An 11,684-nucleotide genomic window follows, 5' to 3' on the forward strand; every position below is an offset into this window, starting at 1 on the left:
ATGAAAGGATGATTCTATTTCCAATGCAAGTCAGATATGAGTGAGTATGGGCTTAAGTGGAAAAAAAGAGTCCATCTTAAGAGAACAGGGATTATACTAGCAATGAACTTGGTGGCTAAGATCACATTCCTTTCCTTATATGCTTTTTTTGCTTTTGTTGGTCATAGCACTTGAACTCTGGGACTGGGCGCTGTCCCTCTGCTATTCAGCTCAAGGCTAGTGCTCTACCACTTGAGCCACAGTGCCACTTCTACTTTTCTGGTAGTTATTGGAGAAAAAAGTGTCCAAGAGTTTCCTACCTCGGCTGGCTTTGAACCCCAATCCTCTGATCTCACCACTGCTCAGCTTACGATCACATTACTAACAGTGTACACTCAGCATATGCAATGTGTATGTTCATCTATCTTTATATGAATTCTTGAGTTAAAAATCTGGGCTACAGGTTATACTTTACACTCACAAAAATGTTTGTAGTTTAAAAGTTGATACTCCTGGAAAAATAAAAAATAAAAATGTAAAGGAGTCGGGGAAGTTCAGTCTGCATTCAGCCTGGACAGAACAGGCTTTGAGACATTATGTATAATTAATCAGCCAAAAGCTGGAATACCAGTCATGAGCAAGATTGCTGAATAAAAGCTTCAGGCTTGGGGCCGGGAAGATGGCTCAGTGGTAGAATGCTTGCGTTGCATGAATGAGGCCCTGGGTTTGATTCCTCAGCACCACATAAGGAAAAATGAAAAAAGCCGGAAGTGGCGCTGTGGCTCAAGTGCGAGAGCTCTAGCCTTGAGCTGAAGAGCTGAGGGACAGCGCCCAGGCCCAGAGTTCAGGCCACAGGACCGGACCCAAAAAAAAAAAAAAAGAGCTTCAGGGTTTTGCATACATACATACAAATATACACAAACACACAGAGGCACTTATATATGCACATACATATACACATATACAAATGAAACAATTCTCAGAATATGTAGAAAAGTTAGTAAACAATAGTAAATACTTCCTGAGTAAGACTAGAATCAAGTGATAATTTGTAATACTAGAAAGCCCTCAAGTGAACTTTCTTCAAAAAAATTGAGAATATTATATAGGTAGGAACCAGAGATAGTAAGAGACTGAAGTAATCATTATCAAAGTGACTGGATCAGAGGAATTAATCAGAGACTCCTGCAGGTGCATCTGAAAATGTTCATATACTGTGTCAAATGTCAGAATGTCTTTGAAAATTGTACATAAACAGTCTGAGCAGTCATCTAGTGGATAAGATCATAGGAGAAATTCAGAATTGCTAGTCTGTTTCTACATTAAATAAACCAACAAACTATGGCAGCGCAGTGTGATACAAGCTTGGAATTCTAGCACTCAGACTAAGACAGGAGATTAGAGAATGGAATTACATACCTTTCCTGGACAAGGTAGTATAATTTTGTGTCAATTAAACAAACTAAACAACAAGAAAGGAATACACAGTTGGAAGTTTGGGCTAATTTTTTCACTATGTTTTCAGAAGTCAACTTTTCTATTGAAATGAAACTCATATATAATCCTCAGATGTGTTTTAAGTGCTCTCTTCATTACAGAACATTCCTAGATGCTAAATGGCTCATGATTCCCATCAAAAAAATTGCAAAATTAAGTAAGCATCATTGTGTTGGATTCCAAAGAAATGATGAAGGATTACAAATGGTTAAGCCTGAAGAAATATCAAAGTACTTGTAATGTAAGACTTTGTAGACCTTGCTAAATTAGAGTTGTGATTTAAAATAAATATTTTGGTTTTGTTTGTAATTTCATATTCTATAGGATACTACAAAACTGTTTATAAGTAGAAGGTTTAATTGACAAATTCACAAATGATTCTGGCATTCTATTTTCCTAGAATATACTTTCAAGAGAGTTATAATTAGAACTTAGTTAATAGATAATTCCAACAGTTCATGTATAACATGATAATGTGAATAATGTAGACAGAGTAGCCAACAAACAAATGACATTAATTTATCATTTTTGAAAATGAGCAATTGTTTGAGGGTTTGGTATACTATGGTATGAAGAGAGTAATTGTGTGACATCTTTCATCTACCTATATGTAATGCAACAAGCCATTCCCTTAATTACGTTCCACTTTACAAATTGGGAAAAATGCTAGGTTAAGGATTTGTTTTCATTTTTGTTTTTGTTGTATTGGCTTGTCATAGAGCTTGAACTCTGGCCCTGGACACGGTCTCTGAGCCTGTTTATGCCCTACCACTTCAACCTCAGTGGCATTTGTGTCTGGCTTTTCCTGAGAAATTTATTGCAGATAATTATCTAAGAAACCTTCCTACCTGGGTGGGTTTTGAACCATAATTTTCTGATCTTTTCATCCTGAATATCTATGAGAGTTAAAATGTATAAATATAATTAATGATTGCAAGTGTTCTGATCTCAAGAATGTCAATGGGGGGAAATGATGCAGCTCGTTTATTGTGGTGTTCTTTCCAGAACAAGGAGGGCATCACATTAGAAGTGTAGTATTCTTACTTTTTTTTTTTTTTTTTTTTTACTTTTTTTTTTTTTTTTTGGGGGGGGGTGGGGTCCGGTCGTGGGGCCTGAAGTCTGGGCCTGGGCACTGTCCCTCAGCTCTTCAGCTCAAGGCTAGTGCTCTACCACTTGAGACACAGCTCCACTTCCGGCTTTTTTTTTTTTTTTTCTGCTTATGTGGTGCTGAGGAATCAAACCCAGGGCCTTGAGCATGCAAGGCAAGCGCTCTACCACTGAGCCACCTTCCCAGCCCAGAAGTGTAGTATTCTTTTCATAATGGAGATAAGCTAATCATTATGTTAATTAAGGAATTTTAAGGTGCACCTTACAAGTTGGAAATTGTTGGGCTAGGATGACTTTACGGCATAAATCTTGGGACTGATGATCATAGAAATAATAGCTTACTCTGATAAAAATTATTGCTTACTCTTGAAGAATTAATTAGTACAGATGCTTCAGAGTTTTATTCTCTACCAGAATGTGGCTATTTTTCTGTTTACCTCTCAATCTGTTAACGCCCATTGGAAATTGTATCTATTGCACAATTTCATAAGATGCAAACAGGTACTGTTTTTAATCTCTCAGATATTGAATGTTGAGAATTGTAAAATGAGTAGTTATTAACCATAGAAGTTTTGAAGAACCTATATATTCTGTCCTCGTAACAACTTATTTACTTATAAAAGTTATGGATTTCCTTAAAATTAAACTGTTTTCAGTTTTAGTATGAAAAAGTACTAAATTTATTCTTTTTTCAAAATATTGGCAAGTATATTGTGAAAATATTGTCTAGTTGGATAACATTCAAGTTGAAGACTCTCTGATAGGAAAGGGGTAATTAATTCAAATTAGATGCCAAATAGTATTGTTTTTTAAAAGTTACTACATAAACAATAATATTTCCTGTACCAATACAGTGTAATTATATTTTACACAGCTTATTTTTAATTTTATTATCAAAGTGATGTACAGTAGAGTTACAGTAATTGTAAGTAGTGAATACATAACTTTTAAAACTTGTTACCCTTCCCTCATTTTTCTCACAGTTTTCCTTCACCCCTTCACCCTTCACAAGTTGTAATGTACATTTCCAACATATTGTCTTGTGAGTATTGCTATTGCATTTGGTTTGCGCTTTGTCCTTTGCTCCTCTTCCCTTCTCTAATTAAGGTAAATGAATACACAATACACAGGGTAATAAAATCAAATACAGCAGGGATAAACCATAGGGAAAAAACCCATTGCTGTTCCTCTTCCCTTCTCTAATTAAGGCAAATGAATATACAATACATAGGGTAACAAAATCAAACACAGCAGGTATAAACCATAGGGAAAAAACCCATAGAAAATAGAAATCACATAGGACATTTAAAACAACAACTGCAAATAAAAATATCTTGGATTTTATTTTATTTTATTTATTTATTTATTTATTTATTTTTGTCGGTCGTGGGGCTTGAACTCCGGGCCTGGGCGTTGTCCCTTAGCTCTTCAGCTCAAGGCGAGTGCTCTACCACTTGAGCTACAGCGCCACTTCCGGTTTTCTGGTGGTTTTATTGGAGATAGGAGTCTCACGGTCTCCTGCCCGGGTTGGCTTTGAACCGTGATCCTCAGATCTCAGCCTCTTGAGTAGCTAGGATTACAGGCGTGAGCCACCAGCGCCCGGCAATATCTTGGATTTTTATCTTGGATTTCATTTTGCTCAGCATCAACGTATATGATCATATATATGCATAACAAAGTCATGGGAAAATAATAGTTGCATGGGCACTATATCATGAAAACAAGATGTTAAATTTTTTATGTTAAAGATGGAATTAGGATTGGTGAATTCGGGATTCTGATAAAGGAATTTCAAAAGAGTTTAAATTTTAATTGTTCAAAAATTTAAACAACGTAACCTATTAAGAAAATTTAAAATTGCCTGGGAAAATAGGCTTTCATGCAAAGAAGTCCATGGAAACTTAGTAGAGAGGAAGCAATGTGGGTGAAGATAGCACTTTTTCACACTAAACAAACAAATCTCAGAAACCTTGCTGTAAATCCTGTAGGTTCCCTTGAGAATTGTCCTTACCCTGGAAATATACTCTTATGTGTGAAACAAGGTTGTAGTGGAATTTAAATACAAAATTCTTAAAAAACATAAGATATCAAAATTTGTGAATTAACCTTTAATTATCAAACAGTAATTCTCTGAAAATGAAAATTTGGGTCAAAATATTTAGGGAGAAAGTGCCCTCCAAAATGAAAGAAGGTATTGGGTTACACTTTTCTCTTCATAACACTCTCCACAATGTTTTTTCATGTGAAACAGTGAAACACAGAAAAAAAAAAATCTGATTGGATATTTCTAACCAATGATTTCACATTTCTAAGTGGCTCCTGATATATAATATCCTTTTAACATGAGATAGTGAAGACAAATTACATAAGCCAAAAAGTTTTGGGATTAGAAAATAATTGAAAATAGAAAAGGTTAGAAAATTGTTCTTAGAAGCCCTAGCTAACATGTTGGCTTAAGCAGTGGAGGGAGGCCCAAACTTTTTGAGATAGATTGTCTTAATATTTTTGCTACCTAAAGTGACAGAGCTTATCTGGCTCACTACACTGCAGAACTGATTGAATGAAGACATGAAAATAAATTCCACATCCAAATGAGGCAACTTAAGAAAATTTTAAAAGAGAAACCGTGAAGATGTAGCAGTGACTGAGGCTGTGTAGTCCTTCAGCTTCACTAGACCTAAAGCCAAGGAGCCGTGATAAATTGGAAATCAAGCAAGAGCTAAGAGGAGCACATGGAAGTAGGACGTAGAAACATTGTCCTTTTGTAACATAGAAGCACATAGAAGTAGGACATAGAAACATTGTCCTTTCAAGGTATGGTAATTTAACTCTATTCTCCTTCATACATCTTGTTGAGCCAATGCAAGCCCAAGACAAAAATAATCTATTGAAATCATTTTGCAAGGAATAACTTTTCTGTTCCTTATATGGTATCTAAGGAGAGTCTTTAGAGAAGATAAAAGTGGTGTAGTTTTTAATTCTTCTAAGCATCTTGTTAGCAAAATATATCTTTGAGGTTAGAATTGATTAAACCAAAAAGTGATGGAGTACTTATTTTTCTGGGCACTTTAGACACAAGAAGACATTCAAGGTAACAGAAAAAAGTAAAATGTATAACCAAATATTTGTGATCACAGATTCTTCGACTGGTTTTCTGGAGAGAAACCTTTACATTAGATTTTTCCTCATTAATATAGATGTTGTTTCATGGCAACCAAACGCAAGAGGGAAGTTTAATGGACTCGCTTGCCTAATTCAACAGCATGATAAAAAATGGCAAATAATATTTAGTGAATTATTTGACCAATTACTTTGCCAGAACAAAGAAGGAAAAATATAATTCAAAATCCACTTAAATGTATGAAGAAAAAGTAGTGAAGAGATGAAAGAAAACATAGAGGATTGTTTTCTCTCCAGTGGAGCAATGGGTTCTTGATCTTGTTTCATCCATTTTATATTCTCAAGCTATCAAGTGTGGCTGAGGGCTGGAGTATCCAGTTCATCTAAAGAAAATTAGCTGAAGAAAGATAATATTTGCAGCTGATGTAGGTGATTTATAACCTTAGACAATCTATTTAAACCTGTTCAAAACCCTCTATTACCCCAAACTGCCCTCTTTGAAAAGCTTTATTTGCTTTTCCCAAGACTGCTCTTCATTAACTCCTTAAAATTTTGAGAGGTCATATTCATACTCTCTAGAGATTGCTCTTTGGTTGTGATTTTTGTGTGTTTTTGATTTTTTTGTTTTGTTTATTAACTGAATTTCAAAAGGTTGTGCAAGTGTGTTACAATTAAATATATCCATCTACATATCCAATGTTCCTGGATCACAGCCACTCCTTCTATCATTCTCAACTAACCCCTTCTCCAAGATTTATTTCTGATTTATCACTTCCTTTATCACATGTGTACATTGGGTATTCTAGCTGTACTTACCCTTTGTTCAATTTTTCATCTTTACTATTATTCCTCTCTGGTTTCAACTTCCTCTCTGATACTCATTCTGTTAAAATGTTTGATAATACTTTGAAAGGTTTATATACATTCAATCCTGCATACACTTTAACTGATGTCAGCTTATATTTCCATAATTCACTCATCTGCAGTAACAATTTGCAAGAATGGAGATGCGAAGCACCTTGACATGATTGTATTCACATCTATTTGAAAGATTGATCTTTAGTCAAAAAGAGTTTAAAAATGGCTTAGAATGTATTCCTAATTATCAATTTTTATAAATGGCTTTGTACAATGGTGTGTGATTATTTTATTTTACCTGGGATAATATTTTCTCCTACTTGTAGGTTTTAGAAAAAGAAGAAAACTAAGATTTACTATTATAGAGGAATATGATAGAAATAGAAGACAGATTTTATGTTTGTCACATCTCTGATGAGTACTCATATTCAAGACTTAAAATCATATTTCTTACTATGTTAGACAGATAGAGAAAACATAAAACAACATATGATAACCAACTATTTGTGACTATTGTCACTATTTGTGGAGCACATGGGCAGCCAAGATGGCTCTGAGAGGGCGTTGAGTGGGCAGAGACCAATTTGCTTTACGTTTAGTGCATTACCAGCCCGTGGAAGTTTAGGTGCATGATAGGGTGTGACCTTTACAGTGATTGGTTCCTCTTCCTCCCCTCCCATGTCACGTGCTCTTTTTTGCTTTAAAAAGGTCTTGCTTTGTGTTAATAAACGAGTTTACAGCTTGACTTGACTCCCTGCTGCGTCTGATTTTCTCCCTGGCTAAGGGAGGCTGGGGAACAGGCTACTGGCCACACTAACCTTTCTTTGGACCCCGTCTGTCTTTCATGGGATGGACTAAGACCCAACAACTATTTTGTTGAAATTTACTTCATTAGCTAACCTTTGGGTTTGGAATATGGGAGGCTGATCTATTGAACACATTTTTTGAAGGCACCTACTGAACAACACAAATGGTGGGTGGTACTATTTCTACACTTTAATGAATGGTTGAACCTGTTAGTCATTGGTGCTGGGTAAATAAATCAACTCTATTGTAACTTGCTCCCTACACTTGAAAAACTTTTAATGTCAGTAAGTATCAACTACTTGTCGAAAGTTATTTTGGTGAATATAATTTTAAAACGTTTATTTGAAAATGAATACACTTTCAGGAGATTAAATGTAGGTTATCATTGGTTTGAGAGTGACAACATTTTTATATCACAGAACCAAGTTTAACTGAAGTACCAATGATTTGAAGCACTAAGGATATTCTCACTTAATGTTTTTCTAAATTACATTTGACCTCTAAGTCCAGTTTTCCAAAAATACGTAGAGCAATTATGGATCTTTTTTGGACCACTTATGCTGGACTGATATTATTTCATTACTCATTAGAGCAGGGGTATTAAAAATAATCTTATGACATTTTGTGATCTTTTTCACTCATATGGATTGGTCATCTGTAAACTGAAAGTTTGAATTACAGCACTGTCTCTCAGATTTTGTGATCTCCTCCTTCATTTTAAGTTGCGTTGCATTTCACACTTGCTTACTGATAATTCCTGCATCTCAAGGAATTGGGGACTTGAAATATAGGAAACGAGAAATTGATATGCGTATTCAATTAGTTTCTATTGGCATGTTGCATGGGCCTAGGTGAGAAGTATTGCCCATGTTATCTGATGATGCAAATAACCTGGTGCTGGGATCCTAGGATCTCATTTAGGGAAAGTAAGACCTCATCTGGGAAAATTTCAACTGCAGAAGTTTAGAAGTAGCTCTTAAGCAAGGCTTACTTTGAATCAAATAACTCCACAGAACTAACTCATTTGGATAAATTACTACTTGAAACAGCCATCACCTTTGGACCTAGTTATAAATACTTGAAAGTACAATCAAATCCAAAATGGAAAATATTTAAAATAGTAATTGACAAAAAATTGCAAATGTGAGCATTAGACTGAACAATATAATTTTTCCACTATTCACAGAATTTCAGGGAAATAAAATCAATAGCACTGTTAGAAACAATAATGTTTCCTTGTATCAAATAGGCACCCAAGGATATAAGCCTGTATAAAGATTGCAACATTAACTATTTAATTTAGAGGATACTACATGCTTTAGCAGCATGTATACCCAAATTACAACAATACAGATATTAACATGGCACTTGCACAAAGATCATATGAAAATTTGTGAAGTATTCCAAATTTTTCATTCTTCGGATGCAAGAAATGAAAAACATTTAAAATTGATTACAAAATTACAAGTGTAAAAATATATGTAACTCATATAATTAAAAGTTAGTTTGACATCAGTGTATTAAATCGTGACCTTAGAAAGGCCCTTATATGGGGCTGGGAAGGTGGCTCATTTGTAGAGCGCTTGCCTTGCATGCCTGAGGCCCTGAGTTCGATTCCTCAGCACCACATAAGCAAAAAGAGAAAAGCCGGAATTGGCATTGTGGCTCAAGTGGTACAGCACTAGCCTTGAGCTTAAGCGCTGAGGGACAGTGCCCAAGCCCAGAGTTCAGGCCCACGACCGGACCCCCCCACCAAAAAAAAGAAAGGACTTTACATAGCATAACCTTTATAAAACTTTTGAAATTAGACAACATTTTCGTTCTATCCCAAAGAAATATAATACTATAAGGACCTAGGAAACAAAAGAATCTTAAACTATTTCTATATGGAATGAAATCTGAAAGGACACATTAATGAAGCTGTATATTATAAAGTAGCATAGAATTCAAAGTATTATATCTATGAGAGAATAAAATACATTATGGACACTATAAAAATAGACTATAGAATATTTTAAAATATACTTTTTCAAACAAGCACGAGAAATATCTTTAGTTTCTGTATAAATTTCAATAGATAAGTTAAAATTATTTCTGATTAAAAAGTCACAAACTCTGAAGAAATCATTATAGATGTATACAAAAACTCTTGAATACATTTTGACATGAAATGCAGGCAATTCACTTGAAAGAATTCCACAGAATCCATGAATTTTACAATAAGTTATTGCTGTTATTTGGATTGTGAAAATGTTTTGTATGGACACAAAGGATGGAATGGCATTTTTGAAATTTAAGAAAAGTAATTGAATCATTGGGACTTAGTAGAACAATTTGTACAGTCTTACACAACTTCAAAGAGGTAGTGATACATATCTTTTTAGCAATATCAAATGCAGTTTCTTCCAAATTGTTCTTCAGACATGGTTTTTGTTTCAACAGAAGGAGATCAAATGAATTTTTGCTATCTTAATTTCCAGCAGCAAGATTCAAGGGGGTCAAGAGGCCTTTAGGTTGGGCATTGGAATCTGCATCATGATGAAGTAAGAAAGAAGCCACTCTGTTATTATTCCACTTATATGCACTGTGCAGATGTGTCCATCCATCTACAGTTATTGTGTGTTCCGCTTGAGCCACCAACTCAAGGACAATGTCTAAGTGTCCACTGTAGACTTCCTGATGAAGAGGTGTATATTCATCGTCATCGCTTGTATTCACATGAGTGGCCCTTTTGGAAAGCAGTCTCCACACTGTAGTAAGCCGATTATTTTCGGCAGCACAAAAAAGAAATTTGTTGGATCCTTCTCTATTTTCTATTGCAATTGATACCATTTCTCATTTTTTCATCTTGTTTCTCATCTTTATCAGAATTGCCTAACCAGAGACTTTGAGTGCCAGTGAAAATGAGGTGTCCATGTATTTCCCTAATAGTTCATGTTGGTTGAACTGCTCCGAAATATCCGGTGAATTTTCTGCATCGTTTTTCACCATGATTTATTTTATCTTTTTCCATTTTTACTATTCTAAATTATTCTAGCTAGAGTAGGGAGTTGATGGAGACAAGAGGAAAGATATTCCTCCGTATTCAATGGTACAGACTGAAAATGAGGACCAGTGGTGTCTTCATGTGCAGCTTATTCTAGGAATGAGAAAATATGAAATAATGCCTTCTACATAAATGATTTGGGAAATGGCAGAGCAGAAAGTGAAATGATGAAACCAAAAATACAAAAGCAAAATATATTAGGATAATTATGGAGCAATCATATTATCTATGAGAACCATGTAAGAGAGAGAGGAACAGAGAGATGTGCAAGGACCTACCTAGCCACAAATCCATGCCTCTGATCAATTTATAGAGCAAGCAGAATTTTATTTTTTTTTAAAAGATGGAAAGAGAATTCATGTATTTACTTGAAATTAGTAAATACATTTTTGGGAGCCTACATAAAGAGACATAGATTTACCAATATACAGACAAAAATCTAAATCCTTGAGACTTCTAGTAACATATCTGACTTAAATCAGTTGAATCACACTTTTCCTGTACAATGAAGGAATAGGCCCAGTCTAGGAAAGCAGCTAGAGAATGCAGGCCGATTGTATCTGTCACAAAACTTTGTGGAAAATGGTATTTAGGATTACTTACTGGTGATCCACTTGCACTGGAAGCATTATTCTGACCTATTGCTTGCTGATTCTGAACTATTGCTTTGATCATTATATTCTCCAAGAAGAAAAAGTGAGAATTGATAACAAAGGAATATAATGCATTTTGATTTCTCATTAAGCACTTTCAATAATCAAAATCACATGAAGACAATAGACAGCCCTATTTTTTAAGATGAAAACCGTGTCTTTAAAAAAACAAGGAATTTAAGTAGTCATGCAAAGGACTTCTATTTTATTACTGACTTATACATTTTTTTCTAATGTTGGTACCAATAAATAATGGATCAATTAGAAAGCTCTTAAAGCTATATGTTCAATAGTGAGTTCTATTACACTATATCGTGGTATTTTTTGTGTATGGTCTTAAGAAGAAATTTTCATTACTAACTTGAATTTCTGATAGGACAATATCATCACTGTACACTTTGCTTCTATATTCTCAGTTTTAAATTGCTATCTAAGTATGTGCATTAGATAATCATAGAGAAGAGAATATGTCCAGAAAAGAAGCCATAACTTAACTCAGCAAAAGTAGGTACATTGAATCATTTTGGAATTATTTTCTGTGCTTGTGACGATTATTATTGACTGTGTTGTTCCTTTGGGGGAAACAAAGTCATATTTACACATTTTCTGTTGGTCGT

At 34.7% G+C, this 11,684-nt stretch overlaps 1 pseudogene; it reads left to right on the forward strand.

Moving 5' to 3' along the window:
- Positions 1-8,681: 8,681 nt before the first annotated feature.
- On the forward strand, positions 8,682-8,781 carry LOC138805469 (U6 spliceosomal RNA; annotated as a pseudogene).
- The last annotated feature ends 2,903 nt before the right edge of the window (positions 8,782-11,684 follow it).

The sequence above is a fragment of the Dipodomys merriami genome, unplaced genomic scaffold, assembly GCF_024711535.1.
Source record: "Dipodomys merriami isolate MVZ:Mamm:240054 unplaced genomic scaffold, mDipMer1.0.p SCAF_394, whole genome shotgun sequence".
Classification (NCBI taxonomy): domain Eukaryota; kingdom Metazoa; phylum Chordata; class Mammalia; order Rodentia; family Heteromyidae; genus Dipodomys; species Dipodomys merriami.